The sequence below is a fragment of the Stegodyphus dumicola genome, chromosome 12, assembly GCF_044657685.1.
Source record: "Stegodyphus dumicola isolate Sdum_Otavi_A_Nest chromosome 12, ASM4465768v1".
Lineage (NCBI taxonomy): Eukaryota > Metazoa > Arthropoda > Arachnida > Araneae > Eresidae > Stegodyphus > Stegodyphus dumicola.
Genome location: NC_140779.1, coordinates 46,450,599 through 46,473,321, shown reverse-complemented (window position 1 = coordinate 46,473,321; position 22,723 = coordinate 46,450,599). Strand labels below are relative to the sequence as shown.

General features: G+C 35.3%; 1 long non-coding RNA gene across 1 annotated transcript in view; it reads left to right on the top strand.

Annotated features, from left to right (window-relative positions):
* Positions 1-5,783: 5,783 nt before the first annotated feature.
* Positions 5,784-22,723, top strand: part of LOC118205518 (uncharacterized) — a 154,994-nt gene continuing 138,054 nt past the window's right edge. The window contains exon 1 of the long non-coding RNA XR_015044410.1: positions 5,784-5,798. This is a non-coding gene — a long non-coding RNA (uncharacterized LOC118205518). The remainder of the gene's footprint in view (positions 5,799-22,723) is intronic.

Below are 22,723 nucleotides of genomic sequence, written 5' to 3'. Positions count from 1 at the left end.
CAAAGGGATGGCAATCTTTCGTGATTAGGGGGCTGCGTAGAAGGACTGTAAGAAAAAACTCTGCCTGAAGTAAAATTAACCTAAGATAGGCGAATAGTGTACATTCTTTTATAAATGTCCCTCGTATTTGCTTTTGATGTCCCAATGATCATTACCTACTGTAGAAATACTGTGGCCATTTTAATAATTCGCAGACACGCGATTATTTTCCATTTTATTTGTCATTGTGACGACTAGCGAACAGCGAATAGTTTGAAATCGATTAAATTATTACACATACAACTGATTAAGGAAATAAATTATACATTGTGATTCATAGAGTAGCATTGTACGATTTCTGTTTCAAAATGCAAATGCATTTCAAAAGCAAAACTGCTGTTCGTTGCAGGAGAGTTCTATTCAAGAGGTCAAAAAGCTTTATGCAGATTACGAATAGCAGTTAAGTGTCTGAGAGCAGCATGCGGTTAGCGAGCCGCAGTTAGGTCATGTCCGGTAGAGCTAATTTAATTCATTTTACTGGAGAGTAATTGGGGATGCTGACTGCCTTACTGAAGGGCGCGAGTTGGAATCTCGGAGAATGCATGGATTTTTGTAACCGTATGGTGTCTGTATGGCAAGGAGGCCCTCGAAATACATAGCGATAGGAAATCCCCTCGTGAAATTGGTAGTAGATGAAGAGGAGTGAGAGATCCTCTGACCGCCCCCGGGTGTTCAGAGGAAATCCAATTGGGACTGACATTTGGCAGCTATCAAAGCCTGGCGTTACCTAATATGCCTACATGTATGCACAGGTGCCGGCCTTGTTTCAACCTATACATGTGTTCTGTGAGAGTCGCGCAGATGGTATGGGTAGTAGTGATGCTGACAGCTGTACCGAAGGGCCGAGTTTGAATACCGGAGAAGACATGGATCTTTGTAAACGTACAATAGTGTGCTCAAAACTACGAGCCGAAATCCTCTGGAGAGGTTATCTAAGGGAAGAGGAGAAGAAATCTCTCGAATGGCTTCTCCGAGGATGTTGTTCTCTTTCAATATTCTGACGGAAGCTTAACAGATAGCAAGGCATGACGGTATTTACTATAGTACATAGTGGAATGCACACATGCTGGCCTTGCTTCAGCATGTATCTGTGTTTTATGAGCTCCCGATGCGGCTTCTTGAGGCTCTAAGAACAGTTGGTAAATTAGAATAAAGAACAGATACTGGCTCCGATATACTTACATGTGTTGGTGTATATGTAAGCTTATATACAATTCTTTTTAAATAAATTGAAGGAGGTATGCTATTTTTTGTTAATATGTAAAATCATGTTTTGCCAAAATAAAATCAACAGATACAATCATACTTCAAAAACTCAAGAAAGAAGTATAGAGAAAATGTAGAATAAAAATGTCTAACATACAACCCCGAGCTTTTCGTCAAAACTTTCTTCCCTTTAACCACTTAGACGCCGATCCATCTACTTGTCCCATAAAAAATTGCATTTCAGGATTCTTTTCATTTGGAAATTTATTACTGAGGGATCTGTCTAGGCTAAATGTCAGTATTCCGAAATATTTTCGGGGGAACTTTAAGGTTATTATACTACATTTGGCTGAGGTACTTGTAAACTTTTGAAATAGCTCTTCAACCACATCGTTGAACAGCCCACTTAGAACAAGCATTTTATATTTACGTGCCTTCGGAAGTACTGCCAGTATACCATATAATTGCAGTCTTATATAGCCGATTCTCAAATTTCTGGTATTTGGCGAAACGTAAGACTTTTAATTTATCTTTTAAATGTAATTTGTTTTATTATTCATTAATAAACTAAGCACTTAGAATAAGCGTATTTCTTAACATTTTAAATTCTAATGTTACTTATTTATATAATTAATATGTTACTTGATTGATAAAAATTTAAATATATCTAATTTATAACATAGCAAACTGAGGATGTTTATGAACATTTCCAGCTTTTCTTTAATTAATAAAAGATATTTCTAACGTCATACGTTACGTAAATAGTACAAAATAATTTTTTTTCCATTTTTATGCTTCGCATCTCTTAATTCTTATTGATAAATGCGTCTTATAAAAATATACACTGTTTCAAATTACGCTTTTTTCCTTTATTTACGACTGAGTGTAAATTTTAAATGAGAATCATGCCTTAGCTAATGCGTGACTATGATAAACTTAAATTTTATTTTCCCAAAAAGTACATATTTAGGCTTAGGGCACCGCTCACCATCTCTAAATGGAAACATCTACAACAACGTTAAGCACATTTTCCTTAAGAAATTTCAAATATTGATTTCTATTCACGGTTCTTTTAATACAGATCCGCCCAGTAATGTGTATATATTAAGAATTACTCTTTGACAAATGTTGGGAATTTATCTTGCCTTTGAACACAATGCACCGATTCCACGCCATGACGCCTCCTTCCGTTTTGAGAATTTAACCCGGCACGTGAAATACTGATTCAATACAGAAACAACCATATCTCTAATATCTATCATTCATCGCTTCAAAAATAAATGCTAGATTTTTTTAGCACTTTCATTAATTTCATATTTCCTACATTCCAGTCACATTTTTCTACAGAACCTCGTTAATGTATTTCATTGTGGTTAGATATCTGCTATCTACATTGTGGTTAGCTACATGCAGTATATTTTTTTTTCTTTTTTTTAAGTTGTTGGTAAAAGATAAGTTGCTTCAACTAAAGTGAAACAGAAATGTTTCAATACTTTTCGTTTCGTTCAAAATTTAATGAGTACAAGAAGTAGAAGAAAAAGTAATGCGTTAATAGAAGAAAGCACTTTTATAAATTTCTCGTTTACACATATTTTACATTTATGCATGTTTTACATCATTGTCATTTTTTATCTCCCTCTCAGTTCATTTCTATTTGTATTAGCAAAAAGTACATTTCAATTATACTGCTCATAGATTCGCGTTTTTAACTGTTTGTCTGGAAGTTGTTTTCCTTTCTTTCAGAAGCATTTCGAAGTTCTATATGATGATGGGAGAAGTAATGACGCAATAAGACACCTCAGACTGGTGTAGGAATTAACATTCGGTAGGTGGAGGGGGGAGGGTTGGTATGGTTTGGTTTATTTAATTATGGCAAAGCACTCGAGAGCCGCTCAAAAGAGCTCTTTAAAAAAAAAATCTGATGGGAACACCACATGACTTCTTTGTAAGGAATATTAAATTGTACGCATTTTTGCTGCATTTCGTTTAAACTTATGTCCTCGAATTTTATTAGAGTTAGATTTCTCATTCCATTAATTCAGTTCTCACTTCGCGGCAAGGCAAAAATATATAAAACCTCAAAATATCTTCATTAATGAAGGATATAGAAAATTATAAAACACCAAATACAGTTAAAACAATTTTAAAAATTGACGATTGAAATTAGCGTTTCTACGCAAAAACAAGCAATTCGGTCAGCAGGCAACAAGGCAGACCTTTAAGCGCACAGAACTAAAAGTTTCGTTTTGGTCCCACTCGGCAAAAAGATACTGAAGGTGCAGAAACAGACTTAATTCACTGTTCTGCTAAGTTTCGCATTTAAACAAGTATGGCTGCTGTGGTAAAAAAAATATAGGTTAGGTTTAAACAACTTGTTGTTTAAGTGCGACTTATTGTTTAATAACAAACAAATTGTCGATAATTCTACAACTGTTGCATGCAGACTAACTAAAGGCATAAAAACCTTAGCCGGAAGATATGAACAATATAATTCAATTATTTGTAAAGCAAAAATGCACAATTTATCAACACATAAGAATAAAAAAAAAATGAGCTCACCGAGTCGAGTAACAAAGTGGATATATATATATATGTGTGTGTATACTTTTGGTGCGGCCCATTGGATCCAAAAAGGGAGGTGAACAACTACATGTTATAGCAGTCCTATATACAAAATTTTAACGTTCTGAGGCTACTCGGTTTTGAGTTTGCATACATAAGTACGTACGTACAGATGCCAAAGAAAAATATCTTCTGAACCCATTTTAAATCAGTTTTGTAATTCGTTTGGGGAAAAAGAGGTTTTTATTCTGTCCTTACGTACAGATTTCACGCAAAAGCATCGTTAAATTGCATTCGATAGCGAACAAAATGGGTATTTTTGTTGATTATGATACTTGTAATTTTTTGTGATGACAATGTTTCCTTTATTTCGCACAAGGAAGTAATTAATATGATTTATCAGTATATAGAGTTTATCAATAGAGATTGCCCGCGTAAATAGCGAAACATTTTATAGGGTATCACAGGAATGTACATACAGACCAATGTTTGCAAACTTTTATGTTCACAAAGCATTCTTTAAATTTGACGACTTTTAAGGACCACTAGAGTAAATTTGAGTTTTTAATTATAATAAATGATAGCACAGATATATGAGATAAATAAAATAAGCATTTATTCCAATTTTTATATCATCCATATAAAAGAAACAATTTTTAATTTTATGAATAATGGCATATAAAAGTAAATAAATAAAACGAATAATATAAAAAACAATATTTAGTTTTCTGTAATTCAGATGTGTTTGAGCTGTCAAGTTACAAATTCTTTTAATGTCAGGCACAATGTCAGAACCATGAAATTTCACATGAAATCTATTTCTATATTTGGATTCTATTGCAACGTAATGTGAAAAACTTATCTCGCGCAAATACGTTTTCACAAAAGAAAGTAAAATACGTGTATGTAAGTTTTGATAAGTTCGGATATTCTTCTGAGAAACGTATCTAAAATTCATTTAACAGTATTTCTTTAAATTTTTGTTTTATGCCGAAATCTTTTGTAAAATAAATTTTAATTTCAGCTTCATAATTTTTCTCGGGACACCTAGTGACTGTCTGCTGAACACAGTCTAGAAAATGTTGTTTTGGATTAACACAAGTGTAAAGAACAACTGCAAACAAAAAGTTAAGGACGCCTTTCAAATCACCCAAATGAACTACAAGTTCTCCAGATGAATGAAACAACTATTTATTCAGTAAAAATGCAGCCTTAAATTAGCTTTGCTAAAATAAACAACATCAAAATAAGCCAAGAATACTGCGTTCTAAACGCTATGTAAAAACGAAATCATATTTCTTAATAACAATAATGATTGTTGCCATTCAGCACAAAAGAAAAGTAATAATAAAAACATAAGTTGAAAACCATAGGTGAAAGTAGTAGTTAAGTTTAAATAACGATATTATTAATTGTACAATCTTTAACAATGGAAACGTTATATATCTTCTGTATATTTGATAAGTGAAAAAATGTATAACGCTGTTCTGTACTTTTTTTAATGATTTTAATTATACATATCAGGAATTCAATGCATTTTTATTTAAATCAATCTGATTACAAAGTGAATAATGTGAGATGTCATCTTTCACAACCGACAAATGGTCTGATTGCCGTTAAAAAACGCAGACGAGGCCTCTATGACAACAAAAGATGTTTAAGACGCATTAATAGAAGTTGTACGATATTACAAAGCTGACAGAACTTTTCATTTTTATTTACTGTGACAAATTTCCTGTAAATATTTATGCTCCTTTTTCCCATTTTCAATAGTGTGTAAAATAGTTGATAATCTTCATTAAATGTTCAAGTTAAAATGTCAGTTGGCCTGGTGAATATAATTTTCCTAGACTTAAGAAAGTTTTAGCCATTTTATGAAGTGACTCAGACGCCAAAGTAAAACTCTACATATTTTGGAGGCTCAGTTCGGAATGAGCCTAAGATAAGGAATGAATCACGACAATGAATGAAAGATTACGACTTAGGAACGAGTAAGTTTGTTTCGAACGTATTTACTTGGATATTAATGCTTGTAAGAATAGTGAAAATGACTACACATGATTCTATCACTTGAATTTTTTATTCTTTAAGTACTGGTCCTACAAGGTCTGTAAAACATTTCATTAAATTATATTTGGAACTTTAGGATATATTAAGAACTACTGATAGGAAAAATAGAACAAAATTGCCTGCATTTTCTGGTTTTCCATCTGATTTTGACAAGGAGGTTAAAATAGAAGGAGGGAAGGTTCAACTCAAACGGTGAAGCTTGGCGGCCATGTTACTGTTATCGCTGTGACTTGTGCAAGGAAGTCTGTAATTGTAACATTCCCCCCCCCCTTTTCTTTTAAGCATGTCAGCTTATATTGCATATGGATGCACAAATAAATTTTCGAAAAATATTCCTGGGATTACTGTTCACTCTTAAGTTATTGATTGTCTTTTTTTATGTAATTTCATAAATATGTTAAAAATATTACAATGTCATGTTTTTTTCTTTCCAGATGTGACAAAAAAGACTTAATAATAATCGAAACATGTTAAATACATTTTAATGTTTTTGCTTACACCTGGTATCTTCGTTCCTTAACATACAATGATATATGCTAGGATTTAAACTGTATAATTTGAACGCTTAGATAATTCGTTTTATAATATTCATGAAAAGTAAGAAATCAATTGTTACTATTTTTATGAATTGTAAAGGTGTTAAATAAAGCAACGCTTTTCTTTATGTATTAATTATTATTCATTCTTAAGTTTTGTGAACTGTTACGAATATAATTTGTGCATTTGATAAGATAAACTGTTCTGTTGTTAAAATGTTTTTGCATAAGCTTACAAATTTCTGGGCAGTATAGCGATAAACGTAAGTAAAATATGTACACAATTGAACATGTGAAAAGATATATCCAAAACTTTTTATAGGCATACTTCTGTAATTCAGCTTAATTCAAGGTAATTTCTTTGAGATTCATAAATATGAAACGGGCATAAACTGAAATCATTGAAATCACATAAATCTGTTTTATTTTATTAATATTTATTTTCTTGTTGATATAAGGTTGTTGGTTGTGAAAAGAATCTATTTAAAACTTTCATTTAAAAAAAAATCAACATTTTACCACTTTTTGAGATAATTATCTGCTATTAATTTCAGGTAAAACTGATTCTTTAATAAATTATAATAATATTGCGAATAAATCAGAAATATCACTTCTTAAAGAAACAATTGGAAAGTATACCCGAGAAGTTGCTAATAAAACCTAAATAAATTCTTGAAATTATACAGAAACATAATTTTTAAAGGCTTTAATGTTATACACGTGCATTTAGATTTCGAAATATTTCTTAATGATTTTCTGTACTTAGTAAATTACAGATACCATCTTTATAACTTTAAAACAAAAAACTAACAATAGCGAAGCATTTCATTATAAATTTAACATATTTTTTACTGGAAAATTCATGCATAAAACAGCTTACAAACACGTACGTTTCACTACCGTATTGCAATGTTTTGAAGTAACAAACATGGACGCCGCTTGTTCCGTGGAGTTTCATTCCCCGATAGTGGAGGAAACTGCGAACCCTCCCTCCTTCTATTCTAACCTCCTTGGATTTTGATGTGGAAACGAAACAAAAATTACTTCAGGCTTTTACTGCAAGCGATTTCATTTCTGTGTGTAATTTATTACACCGTAATTATGAGTTTAATGCTGATAAAAACTGTAATTTTATATTGAAATCTTTGGAATTTTAAGCTTTTACAACGCGAAATTGATGACGATGACGAGTTATTCGGAAACGAAAGTGTTCACGATTCTGATAACGATGATGATGTTAATACCGTTAAGTCAGAATCATCTCTCGTAAATAATTCAATAGACGAAAATGTTACGAAGCCTAGTAATATGCCATTACATATCCGTGACATTTTAGAAAATGTTTCGGAATTAAATAGACTTTATACATATCCAGAGGAATCTTTCATTCGCGATCTAGAAGGATCTTTTAAATTATTTAGATTATATGAATTTAAAAAGATTGTGTTTACCAAAAAACTGCGTACTGGTTCTACTAAAGTATTTATTTGGTCTCTGAAAGATATTGTGTCATGGGACATGTTAAAGAAAATCTTCTGTCTGAATTTTTTTCTAAAATAAATTGTGCATAATTTCATAACGAGTTACTGTGTGTGTGTGTGTGTGTGTGTGTGGTTATGGCAAAGCCTCGAGGGCTATCTGCCTAAGAGGAGGGATGCCTTCGTCCCTCCTCTTAGAGGACTTTCTAAGGGAAACTGGCTCATATACACGTTACACATGGGGAAAACCACGAAAACGCCCATGCAGCCAGCCCGTTCGCGGGATTCGAACCTCGGACCGAACTACCAGTGTTCAGCGACTTTACCGCTCGGCCGCTGGTGGGCTCATAACGAGTTACAAAAAAGACATTTTAAAACCTGGTGAATTCATTTCTCAGAATTTAATAGCAATGCGCGAAATAGCCAGTAGTAGTTCTGTTGATGATTCATCCATTATTGATTATGTAATTAATAGAATACCTGATCAAAGTAGGAACAAAATTATTTTGCATGAGTGTAAAACAATTTCTGAACTAGAGAAATTAAAAATTTATGAGAAAATTCATGCTAGAGATTCAAAGCCTAAGAGTTATTCAATTACCAACACAGAAAATAAAGCACGCGGCTATACCTAGTAAGAGTAAGGAACCAAGATGTTATAATTGTAGAAGTGTATTTTCGTGTTTAAAATATTCCCGTACATTATTGATCTGCGTATTTTTAAATATATATTTCGCAATTATATATGCTTATAACTGTTTAAATTGTTTTTCTACATAAGTAAGAAGATGGTAGAGATCCAATGATAAATAATGAAAACCCTGTATATGTCTTACTTAAAGTCAAATTTAAATGAAATGAATACTTCTCTATTCTACAGAACAAGGCACACGAATACTAAGTGAGAAACATTCTCTAACTAATCTTAAAATATGTTTTTATTCCGAAATCTTTCTAATTTTGAAAAATATTTCTTACAAATTCTGATTGAATGTCTTTGAACATTCGTCACAGGGAAACAGTTTTTGTAATAATATTAAGTATTGATAGCATTAGAACGGACAATGCTCTCATATATTTTTGCATTTGTATTCCTTTTGCTATCTATGTTAACTAGATCTACAGCAGTATAATTAAGATCGTATTTGTCGCCGAATTATATTTACATTTGAGAAACTATATTTAAATTTTAAACTGTACATCAATTCGCATTTTATGCAAAGAAAATATTTTTCAATACATTTCTTCAATTTAGGTTTTCGTTTGCTTTTTCCAGTTTAATGGTGACTCATGCATTACAAAACTGACTAAGGCAGTAAAAAAGTCATTTCATTTCTTGAACTAAATTCCACTGCAATATCTAATATACATGCCAGTGATATTATATAGAGAAAGAAGTATAGGTGTATGCCCTTCTATTGCTTTACGAATGACATTATTTTTTCTAACAAGAGAGTTAACATGATAAGCACGATAATCATTTGAAAGGAATCCGTTGTATTCTGTTGTTCAATTTTAGATTGTTGCGCAGATTCGTCGGCGGAATGTTCCGTGTTATTTTGTTCTTGATTCTCTTTTAATTTTCGTTCAGGGTATTCATTCGCTAACGCCTTGACAAGGAAATCGTGAAGAGAATCGCTTTCGGGTTTTAGAACACGTGTTTTGACCTTTTCCGTATTTAAGAGCGATTTTTGATCTGAATAGTTTAATTCGTAGTGTGTTTCGGTATAGCCAGTTCTGTCACTTAAATTATTCTCATGCTCGCCACCGCTCACAAAATTATCGTCAGAATCATGAAATTAATCGTATCGTCATTATATTTGAAATTCCGTAAGTGAAGCTTTCTTTCATAGTTCCTGTATTTCTTCCAAAGCACTTATTTCCATTCTTTGGTGTAAACTGACTAGTATCAGAGGAATCCGTTCCAAAGTATTTTGTCCAAAGGTCGGCTAAATTAGTTGACAGATTTCTGTTATGTTCTGTTGTTAGTAGTTCAGTTTCAGGTTGTTGCGCAGACTCTTCGACAGAAAGATTAGTGTTATTTTGTCCTTGATCTTTTAATTTTCGTTCAGCGTATTCTTTCCTTAACGCGTTGACAAGGAAACTTCAAGAGGATCGTCTTTGGGGTCTAGAAGAGCTTATCAGGTTCAATGTTTCTTCTATCCTTCTTCGGAAACATACAATGACCTGACTAGAACAGAGAGCTTACTAAAGCTATGTTCACTAATTGTAGTAAGCAGACAGGATACAGACGAAGGGTATACAAAACCCTTTATTTTTTCTTTATATACAATGACTTCCGTACTTCGGAATACAATGACCCTCCACTCGGGGTCTAACTTAAAAGATATCAAAATAAAACTAAACTCTAATTTAACTTTAGAATAAGATTGGCCTTATAATAACAGGAAGCGTATGTAGCACAGAGACTGTGAACACTACAATACGTTTAATTTATCAAGAGGATTAAAACCTCTGGCCTGGAAGGCAAAGTAGCAACTGCGTAACTTCTAAGGTAAGCGGCCTGCTTCGAACTCACGGCTTCCTCTCTTCTGCTTGGCAAAAAGGCCACACTTAAATACTTGGCGTTCGCCAGACAACTTTGCATAAACTCCTTCACGCTTATAATTCTGGCCGGAAGTAGAAAATAAGAAGTGATAGTAAAGATTTAAAATAAAATAAACGTTAGTAAAACTTAAGATCCTTACATACTTCCCGCCAGAGTTAATTAGTTTGAAACTGAGGTCTAAAACGACCTTGTTGAAAACTTTTAGCTCTAGAAACTAACGCGAGGCCAACCTTTTACAGTCATAACTTAGCTAGAAACTAGAAAATTTTAAAAGAAAGAAATTTGTTACAATAGCAGCTCCCGGAATATACAACAATCTTTTTTCTTTTTCATCTGTACTGCATCTAAACAGGAGCTTTATTCAATTCTGGTTCCTTCCAGAGATCTGGAAGGAAAACTAGTTTAATGAAATGTTACAGAATGACATTGAAAATAACATATAGAATATACTTTTCTTAACATTCTTATTTCATTCATGACTATTTTAATTATCTCTCCCCGTGCTCTCTGACATGTGTTGTAAAAACACCAAACACGAATGTGTTTCTGTCTATGTGTTCAACACTTCCTCCTACAATCAAAACACTAACGTGTTAAAATTCAACATACGAGACCTCTTAACACACCCTAATTTCAACTCTAGACCCTGAGGTACTATTCTGAAAGTGGCTAACTCTAAAGTGTAGCGTCAGAGAGCCTATCTACATCATTCAACCTTTAACACATATTCACCATGATTTAATCTTTACAGTCACACGAATAACAAATTTTTTAACATTACTTTCACTTTTACCCTATCACGGTATTTCTAAACATTCAAAATAACAGTTCACATGTATACAAGAACATATCAAGATGCCGTTAATTTTACACATTTGAAAACATACATTAGTAGTACATTGTTAACTTCTATTCTTTTCAAAGCAAGTGCCAATTCTTTCTACATTGAAATAATACTACATTTCAAAAAGTCTTTCAGACTAAAACTTCTTTCTTGTTAGAATGTTTTAAATAAAATTTATACAATAACTTTTTACAATATTTAAGTCTTTACACAACGCTATTATACATCAACTTTAGTTTTACGCGCGAGAAATTGAAAAACATAATAAGAAAATCGGTCACAACTCATTTCTCGCCCTTTTGGCGATAAAGGTAGACCTCGCATGAGGTAAAACTTCTTGAAATCTGCCACTTGCAGTAAGAATGAAAGATTAACTTAAGTTTGTAAAGTAACATAAAATTTTACTTATCTTTGTAATATTCAGACATCCTTTTCTGGGCCCAGTCTTTAAAGGTATAGGAGATAGTAGCTTGGTTGATCCTCCTTCTTGTACGGGCTCGCCCTTCAGTGCTTTCCTCTGGAAGCTTCCGTTTTTCACCACTACGGCCACCCTTGAACATCTTCCTTCTGTCCTCTGCTTGTGGTCTTGGCCGTTTGAAGGCAGCTGGTCTTGGTGGAACCGGGAAACTTCTGTCGTGATCCTGCTTGGACCTCGTTGTTGGCCGTTCAAATTTTTCTTGTACTTTTTCCTCCGCCGCTGATGGCCCTTCCGCAGTTCGGCGACTTTTGCTGCGGAGAGTTCTGTCGGATGAGTCAATCTTCCGTTTCACAGCCGGGTTATAGTTGCCGTCCTTTCTCCCGGTCTTTTCCACATACGTCGTCCTTCTCCCTTCTTCATTCTGGGGGTGTTCGTGAACTCTGTTTTTTGGACGGTGGAACGGCTTCTTTTTCTTTGTACCTTCAATTTTTCCGCGGGGCAATTTTCTTTTCACTTGCTCCTGTCTCTCATTGGCTTGCCCTTGTACTTGTCGTTTTCCCACCTCTGGAACTTGTACCTGCGGTGTCTGCCGTACCGGATCCTGCAAAAGATCTGAAAAGATTTGCATTTTATTACGGTCATAGAATGGTTTTATCTGGTCAATGTTTGCGGAACAGGTTTCACCATTTCTTGCCTTTAACACTACAACAGCGTGAGTTATTTTTTCTATAACATGTGGTCCTTCAAAGCGTGGAAAAAATTTGGCAGTTTTATCTTCTGGTGCTGAAGAAAGTGAATGCTTAATTTTTAGTACTTCATCCCCTACTTTATAAGTTACTCCCCGTCGTTTCAAGTCATAATACAATTTTTGTTTTCTTTGTGCTACTTCCGTATTCTTTTTTGCTTCTTTTATTAGTTTTTCTATATCACCCATTTTAAATTCTGGGGCTCTTTGTTGCACGTAAAATAGTTTATCTAACGGTGTTATAACCTTTCTGCCTAGAAATAACTCAGCAGGAGTTTTTCCCGTTGTATCATGTTTTGCGGTCCTAAGGGCGAAAGCAAATTCATTGACATAGTTATCCCAGCTTTTATGAAAATTTTTAACATAACTACGGATAATTTTCACTATATTTCTGTTGACCCGTTCCGCTATATTTGATTGCAGCCGATACGGGACCATTTTTAAATGACGTATGCCCAGTTTTTGGCACATGTCTTCAAATATATTACTTACAAATTGAGGACCATTATCCGATATAACTTTTAGGGGCGCCCCGTATTTTAAAATATATTTATTTAAAATAGAATCGGTAACTAATTTCGCGGAGGCTCGTTTTAAGGGAACAATTTCGGTCCATTTACTAAAATGATCAACTATAACAAGGAGATAGCGACTTTTGTTTAACTGACTTTTTGGGAAAGGGCCCAATAAATCGATGCCGATTATTTTATTTGGAAATTCGGATTTAATACTATTTAGAAACCCGGCCGGGCGGAAATTAATATAATTAACGGCTTGACATGTTGGGCAGGACTGGACATACGCCCTTGTTAACTTTTGCAGTTCAGGAAAGTAGACTGCCTCGCGTACGCGTTGAGTAGTTTTTCGAATACCAGCATGAGAAGCTAAAGGGCTGTCATGGAGCTCTTGCAGGATATTTAATCTAAGACTAGCTGGGATAACAGGTCGAAATTCGTTGTTGGAATTCGTAGTTTTTGTATAAAATAATAGACCATCTATTAGTTCGTAATGGGCCGCCCTATTTCTTATCGCCACAATATCTTGGTGGCTAAAATTTTCAGGATCCTTCAAATACTCATAAATACTTCCAAACTCAGGATCCTTACCCAGTTCGGTTATTACAGTTTCTCGGGAATTTATTGTACACGCTGTCAGCATTGCAACTTTTACGGTATTACCCTGTTCGTCTAATTTAATTCGTGACAGGGCATCTGCTACGATATTTTCCTTTCCGGGGGTATGCTTGATTACCAGATTATATTCTTGCAGCTTGAGTGCCCATCTTATTAACCTTGGGGATAAATTTTTTCCAGAGTACAATCTAGTTACCGCCGCATGATCAGAATATACTGTTATCGGCGCCTTTCCAAAATAGACTCGGAACTTTTGCACTGCTAACAGAACTGCAAGTGCCTCTCTCTCGGTCGCGGAATAGTTTCTTTGTGTTTGATTTAAAGTTCGGCTAAAAAATGCCACTGGCTGCTGATTTTGCGAAAGTACCGCTCCTACCGCATAATCCGAAGCATCCGCTGAAATTTCTAAATTTTCATCCTTTTCAGGAAATTTCAACACAGGGGCTTGCGTTAATGCTTGTTTTAATTTTTTGAAAGCACTATTGGCTTCGGCCGTCCACGAGAATCTTGCCTTTTTCCTTTTTAATTTTAACAATGGCTCAGCGATAGCCGCAAAATCTTTTATAAAGGACCTATAATATGAACAAAGTCCTAGAAAAGAAGAGAGCTTCTTTGCCGTGTTTGGAGTCGGATACTTTTGTACAGCGATTATTTTTGATTCATCTGTCTCGATCCCTTTTTGCGATATTTTGTAACCTAAATATTTTAATTCAGGGGCTGCAAATTTGCACTTTTCGACATTAACTTTTAGACCGGCCTCATTTAATAAAGAAAACACCTGTCTTAAATCCTGTACATGTTGGTCTAGATTATCACTAGTAATAATGATATCGTCTAAATAGATAAATGTGGACTTTCCGAGAACAGGTCTTAACACAATGTCCATGCATCGCTGAAATGTTGCTGGGGCGCCTGAAAGGCCAAACGGCATTCGCAAAAATGCATAAGTGCCAGACTTGGTTATAAAAGCAGTCTTAGGCACGTCCTCAGGCCTGATCCCTATTTGAAAATAACCATTCGTTAAGTCTAAAGTCGTCATAAATTTGGTTGATTTTATGTTCCTTAAAATTTCTTCTATAATTGGTAACGGATATACCGGATATTTCGTTATGGAATTTAATTTACGGTAATCAATAGCGAATCTCCACCTTTTTGGATGCTCCAAAGGATAATCATTATTTTTCTTACATAAAACCACCGGACTAGCATAACTACTTGAGATAGGCGTTACGATCTTTTTACGTAGCATATCGGTAATATGCCATTCTATAATTTTTTCCTTATTCTTATCATACCGGTATGGTTTTTGACGAACCGGCAATGCATCTCCGGTGTCAATACTATGGTTAGTAACCTGGGTAAATCCTGGAATATCACTAAATAAGGAAGCAAATTCACTTACCACTTGTCGGATTCTATCTTGCTCGTCATTAGGCAAGTGGTCAAGATTTAACCTCGGCGGTTCAACCTTTTCTACACGCACTGGTTTCATCGTCAGCTTAAGAGACGCTTCGTTAAAATCCAGTGTAGCTTGTGCGTCTGAAAGAAAGTCTATTCCTAGTATTAAGTGTGCTTGCAAATTCTTTACTATAAAATACATCACCTTTACTTGTTCGTCCTTTATACGGATGTACAAAGGTACTTTACCTACGCACTTACATTGTTCTCCTTGCGCCGCTAATACTGTTGTATTATCCGCATTATATATGCGGTATTTGCGAAAATACTTTCTAAAAAAGACTTCTGCCACACAGGAACACTGCGCGCCGGTATCCAGGAGTGCGGTGGCCGGGATATTATTTACCAAGACTTCAATCTTCGGAAGAGTTAAATTTTTCACCATTACTGTATTTAACTTGTAGGAAGAGGGGTTTTCGTGGCCTTCGGATTTCCGCACTCTCTCGTCAGCAGAAATCCGTTTTAGTTTAAATTATTTTTTCTTTCGGTGCTTTCCTTCTTTCTCCACTGGCCTTGAGACTTTTTTCCTGGGTTGCTATTGAACTGTCGACGTTCGCCGGCTGTTTTTGAATGCTCGGGTTTCCTTGCCCACTGATTCGCTTTTTCTCCGTAGCCATGTGCTTGAGTTTGCTGTAGTCTTGGCGTACCAAATTGGTTTCGCTGTTGATATTGGCGTCTTCTTTCGACGTCCGCCGTTCTTCTACTTTCAAACTGGATTGCTAGCTCAAATAATTTTTCCAGTGTAGTCGGATTTCTCAATTCAATAAAGTCTTGCACTTGGGGTAGTAACCTCGGCAAAATCACTTGAATTATTTCAGGATCCGGACGGTTTCCATACAAGAGCTTGAAAACGTGAATTTTTCTTAAAATAAAACTCGAGATGTTTTCCATTCTTTGTTGATATATACTGAAAAGTTCTGTTTCTAATTTCGCACGATCCCTTACAACAGGGAAGGCTTTTAGTAGGGCAGTCTTGAAATTTTCGTAGGTATAGGTGGGACTTCCTGCTTGACCCAAGAGACTTCTGCCGATACATTTGAACCAGTTAAGCGCTTGGCCCCTCAAAGCGCTGGTAGCTAAGGTAACTTTTTGAAACTCGTGCACGGGGTAGAGCATGAAGTGGTCATCCAATTTTTCCAAAAAACTGGTTACCTGTGAGTTTCCATTAAACGTTGCTTCTGGTTTCATCGAAGCGCGCATGGTCTGGACAATATACCCAAATCCTTCCAGGGCGGCAGCTGGCATTTCTGGATTCTGAGCTGTTTCTGCAGGCAGCACAGGTTCTTCTTGAAACTCGGCCATGGTTATTCTTCGTCGGGCGCCACTATCAGGTTCAATGTTTCTTCTATCCTTCTTCGGAAACATACAATGACCTGACTAGAACAGAGAGCTTACTAAAGCTATGTTCACTAATTGTAGTAAGTAGACAGGATACAGACGAAGGGTATACAAAACCCTTTATTTTTTCTTTATATACAATGACTTCCGTACTTCGGAATACAATGACCCTCCACTCGGGGTCTAACTTAAAAGATATCAAAATAAAACTAAACTCTAATTTAACTTTAGAATAAGATTGGCCTTATAATAACAGGAAGCGTATGTAGCACAGAGACTGTGAACACTACAATACGTTTAATTTATCAAGAGGATTAAAACTTCTGGCCTGGAAGGCAAAGTAGCAACTGCGTAACTTCTAAGGTAAGCGGCCTGCTTCGAACTCACGGCTTCCTCTCTTCTGCTTGGCAAAAAGGCCACACTTAAATACTTGGCGTTCGCCAGACAACTTTGCATAAACTCCTTCACGCTTATAATTCTGGCCGGAAGTAGAAAATAAGAAGTGATAGTAAAGATTTAAAATAAAATAAACGTTAGTAAAACTTAAGATCCTTACAAGCTGTCTTAAGTTTTCCCAACATTCGTTTTAATAAGAGTCTTTGTCTTCCCTTTCGCACAATCCTTTTTCTTTGTAGATATTTAAAACCATATATAAAAGCGATTCTTGACCTGAATCCTTTAGTTCGTAGTGTGTTTCGGTATAGCCAGTTTCATCACTTAAATTATTCTAATGTTCGTCAACATTACTGATTTTATCGTCAGAATCCGGTATTATATTTGAAATTCCTTAAATGTTGGTTTCTTTCACTGGTACTGTGTCGCCTTCAAAAGAGTTATTTCCACTAGTTGGTGTAAAATGCCTAGCGTCAGAGGAAACCTTTTCCTAGTGCTCTATGGATTAATTACTGTCATCTAGTTTGTGCAAGTAAAAATCCACTCCTTATTTCAATATAATGAATATTGAATCTTATAGGAAGATTAAAGCTAAATTTTCAGAATGAACAAAATACTTTTATTTGAATTTTAAAACTGAACCAAAAAAATAAATACTGCAGCTCTTAACTATCAAAATTTTAAACTCTTAACTACTACAGTTGAAACTCTTACAACTATTAAAATATTAAAACATTAAACTCTCTAAACAAAAATATATATAAAAATCTTCCGAATCCTCTTCTTGTTGCCACACCGTAAAATGCAAGTTCTTGTCCTATTATTTATATTTCACGTTCTCTTTAAGTCACGATCTTTATAAGTCATGATCTTTACAAGTCAGGATCTTTACAAGTCACGATCTTTACAAGTTCCCCCACAAGAAGCACATTCGTCACCGTAGAGACAATGTTGCTCAGAGTTCATTGAGAGAGAAAGAGTTAACAGCTAACCTTGACAAAGCATCAGCATTCCCATGTGAACTTCCTTTGCGGTATGTCACAGTCATGTTATACCGTTGTAACGCTAAGGCCCAACGAGACAGTTTAGCACCATGAGGGGCGCTTTGGGTCAAGTAGGTGAGGGGATTGTGATCAGACACAATCTGCACTTTGGCACCGAAAATCCATGTGTCAAATTTTTTCAAGGCTTCGATGACACAAAATGCTTCTCGTTCGATGGTTGACCATCGTTGTTGACAGGGCGTTAATTTCTTGCTGAAAAATGCTATGGGCATTTCTTTGCCACGTTCGTCGTTTTGAGCTAAACACGCTCCAATTGCGAAAGCAGATGCATCCGTATAGAGTTGAAAGGGCTTGCTGATGTCCGGAGTATGCAGAGATGGCATCAACTCTTCTTTAAGTTTGTTGAAAGCTGCTTCTTTTTCAGAGTCCCATGGAATATTATTTGGAACATTCTTCTTTGTAAGCTTTGTTAGAGGTAAAACAATCTCAGAAAAATTTGGGATATAATCCCTATAGTAGCTTGCTAGCCCTAAAAGACTTCTGACTTCTTTTTTAGTGGTAGGCTTAGACAGATTTCTGATGACTTCTACCTCCTCAGGATCTGGAGAGTGAGTGCCAGAACCTATTACATGTCCTAGAAACTTCACGTGACTCTTTCCGAAATCACACTTTTCTAGATTTGCGGTTAGACCTGCGTTTCTCAGTGTCTGAAACACTTGGTCGATGTGATAGAGGTGGTCATCCCAAGTTTCAGAAAATATTGCCACATCATCAATATATGAACGGCAGTAGTTCTTATGGTTTGCAAGCACCTTATCCATCGATTTTTGGAAGGTACTTCCAGCATTTTTCAAACCGAAAGGGGGAACTTTCCATTGGTAATGGCTGGAATGAGTGATAAATGCTGTGTAAGGTTTAGCTTCTTCTTTCATAGGAATTTGCCAATATCCCTTGGTTAAATTGAGAACTGTTATGAATTTGGCTTTCCCTATTTCGAATAGTAAATCTTTAGCAATCTTCATCGGATAGGCGTCCGGAATTGTGAAGCTATTTAAAAGCCTGAAGTCTATGCACAGTCTAACGCCTCCATTCTTTTTTGCAACACATACTATAGGATGTGCCCAGTCACTGTCACTGGGTTCTATAAGATCCCATTCTAACAGTTCTTTAACTTGACGATCGACTTCCTCTTGAAGTGAAACAGGAACACGGTAGGGCCTCAATCTTTTTGGATTACATTCTTCTGTAACCTTGATGTCATGACCATCAACATTGGCTTGACCAGGTTTGCTACTGAAAACATCTACATAATATTTTAGTACTTTAAATAGTCCTTCCCGTTGGTAATATTTTAAGTCACCTTTCAAATTTTGTAAATAGGTCCAGATATCATCAGCAGATTTATTCATAAGATCTCCTGGTGCATAGTGGATATCTCGAAACTCTTCATCTTGGTCAAAAATGATACCAACGTGATCTACACGAGCAATATAAGGCCTTAACTTATTTACATGGAGTTCTCTAATACTTCCGTTTTCCATTTCGATTTTGGCAGAGTGTGGCCTGGTAAGTTTGATCACGGTAGCTGGTCCTTGCCACGTGTTGAGCAATTTATGTGATGATGATGGCATTAGCACGAGGACTTTGTCCCCAACATTGAAAGTCTTTTCTTGAGAACGTAAATTGTATCTTGAAGTGTACTCTTCTTGAGATATTTTGGAATTTGCTAATGCAATGTCATGAGCTTTTCTTAATTTTTCTAAAAGATCCTGTAGATAATTTTCAATTGAACGGGAAGCTGTTACTGGAATGCTACGTTCACCTATCCATATCTCTTTCAGCAAAGATAATGGTCCTGGTGGTATTCTTCCATATACCATCTGGAAGGGAGACAAACCAGTGGTGCTATGTGGCACTTCTCTGTAGGCAAACAGGAGATAGGGAAGATGCAAATCCCAGTTTCTGCCATGTTCTTGGATATTTTTGTTCATCATCTCTTTTAAGGTTCTATTCCACCGCTCGACAGCACCCATACTCTCGGGGTGTCCTGGAGTGGAGAATCGTGGAGACACACCAAGTAAGTTCTCAAAGGCTCGGGTGAGTTTGGCTGTGAAATTAGTTCCCTGGTCGGAACAAATCACTTTTGGAAATCCAGTTTGAGTAAAAAGCCTCATCAAAACGTTGCATGTTGTTTTCGCACTTATGTCTTTGACGGGGGTGGCTTCTGCCCATCTGGTGCATAGGTCAACTGCACATATCACAAACCGATGACCTCTCCTGGATGGAGGTTCTAATGGCCCGATACAATCCACGCTCCATACTTCAAAGGGTGTTTCCGGTCTAACAATAGGTTGAATTGGGATTCGATCTTTGTACGTAACTGTTCTCCTCAATTCGCATTCTTTACAACTTTCATAGAATTTTTTAACATCTTTCTTAATAGTAGGCCAAAAGAATGAGTACTTGATTCGTTGAATTGTCTTTTTCTCACCGAGGTGGCCGGCAAGAGGGATTTCGTGTGCCATTCTTAGGACTTCCCTTCTTTTTTCTAAAGGTAACACAACTTGCTTAATGTTTTCACCACAGATATATTCGGAATGAAGTAATATGCCATCATCGAAAGTATATGAATTTTGATTTTTATTTGCCCATTCAAAGCATTTTTTTCAGATTTTCGTCTTGTTCTTGATGTGTCTTGAATTCTAGTCTTACTCTATTCGTTGTTTTCCGAGACTCTATGTTTTCTTGGGAAAGCTGATTAACAACAGCCAAATTTGTAGTATTTTCTTCAACTGGTAACGGTTTATCATCTGTCTCTTTGTACTCTAAGGGGGGTGCATCCCAATAACGATCACAGTTAAACAATTCGATATTCCCACAGAGTGTTTCATAAGCTGAAGAACTCAATAGCAAATCGGTAACTAGCTTTTTTGAAACAGCACACGTAATGGACACTCTACCGTGAAAATCATCGTCAATTTTCATCTGGAAAATCTTTAGTGGAGTAATTTCGTTTTCACCAAAAGCAGAAGATATCTCTATTTTACTTTCTCCTTCGCAAGGTATGTTGTCAACCAATTTCTCACGGACTACTGAAATTTGTGCTCCCGTGTCTACGATTCCATTTAGAATAATATCTCCACATTTAACTTTGACAAGTTTTAATTCATCTATGTTTCTAGACACGTCCACTGACTTTGAAACAGGAATAGAGATTTTGGCAGTTAGCACTTCTGGTTTTTCTTTTTCTGTAAGGGGTGCTTGTGTTTGTATTAAGTTGTTTTGTGCTGTTGCAGAAGCACTTCTTGGTATCCGATTTTTGGTACATAACTTAGATGTATGACCTTCTTTTCCACAATTATAGCAAGTTAGTTTGAAACTAGGCTTTTGTGGTTCGTCACTCTTACGGGATGGGTACACTCTTGGCGTGTTTTCAGCGGACAGCGATTTATTTCTGAAAGCTCTTTCTGGAAGTGGAGAATGAGGTTGCCATTTTTTATTAGTTCTGTCTGCTGATGGATTACCACCAGTCCGTTTTGAGATATTACGAATACTGTCATATTCGTCAAGTTTATCAGTTAATTTGGTTGGAGAAACGAACTTCGCCCAGTCGTCAAGAAGATGGTCTCTTACTTCATAGGGTACTCTTTTCTTAATTTGGTCAGCAATAATCAAGTCTTTTAACGCGGCAAAATTTGTGATTTCAAGACCATTGATCCATTCTTCAAAATAACTTGTAATTTCGTAGCAAAAATCTCTCCATGATTTTTCAGCGCTCTTTTGGTGCATCACAAATGTTTTTCTAAAGCTTTCAGGATTTAATTTAAATCTCTTCAATAAAATGGCCTTAATGTACTCATAATCTTCAAAATTTTCTTCAGATTCCCTACCAATTAATTGAATGATTTCAGATGGCATTAAAGTCAATAAACATGAAACCCAATCTTTAGGATCAATCTTTGTCCTTTTAGCTTGTCTTTCAAATAAGGATAAATAAATCACAATATCATCGTGTCTTAAATTGAATTTGGGAATAAGCTTAATTAAATCAAAATTATGATGTCCATTTTCATTTGTTGGTGGAGTTTGTGTTAGTCGAACACGAGATTCAATTTCGAGTTTCCTCAATTCAAACTCCATTTGCGCTCTTTTCTGCTGTGCTTCTAATTCTTCTTTCCTTCGTTGTTCCTCAATCTCTTCTTTTCTTTTCCTCTCTTCAATAATCGTTAAAAACACTTCTTTAGCAAATGCTTCATCATATGTATCACTTTGAATTAATTCATTTTTTATCGCCACGATTTTCATACTTGGATCTACTTGAATTTCTAATTCAGCAGCTAAAGCCAGCAAATCCTTTTTTTTCCCACGTCCCATAAAAGCCATGTCTCGATTTTATTCAGCCAATAGACTCTTAGTTTTATATAAAAAAAAAAAATAATAATAATAATAATAATAATAATAATAAAATTTAAATTTTTTTTTCTTTTCTTTTTCTATTTAAATATAATTCACAATGAATTTAATTGTATTCGGCATGAAAATCAATCAGTGAAATCAATACTTAATGTGTTGTTGTTCACCTACTCTGGCGAGTCAAACGAAATTACATTTGAACACTGGCGTATTCATTACTTTGACAACTAAATAAACTAAGATTCCATGACGGAAATAATAATTAACTTTTCATAATCTTAATTAATTATTTTACGTTTACAAGGTAAATTGAGCTCTCACCTAAGTTATTTTGGTTCGTAATTATATGCGGAGAAACTCCGATCCTGTCGACTGCGCCAGTAAAAATCCACTCCTTATTTCAATATAATGAATATTGAATCTTGTAGGAAGAATAAAGCTAAATTTTCAGAATGAACAAAATACTTTTATTTGAATTTTAAAACAGAACCAAAAAAAAAAAATAAATACTGCAGCT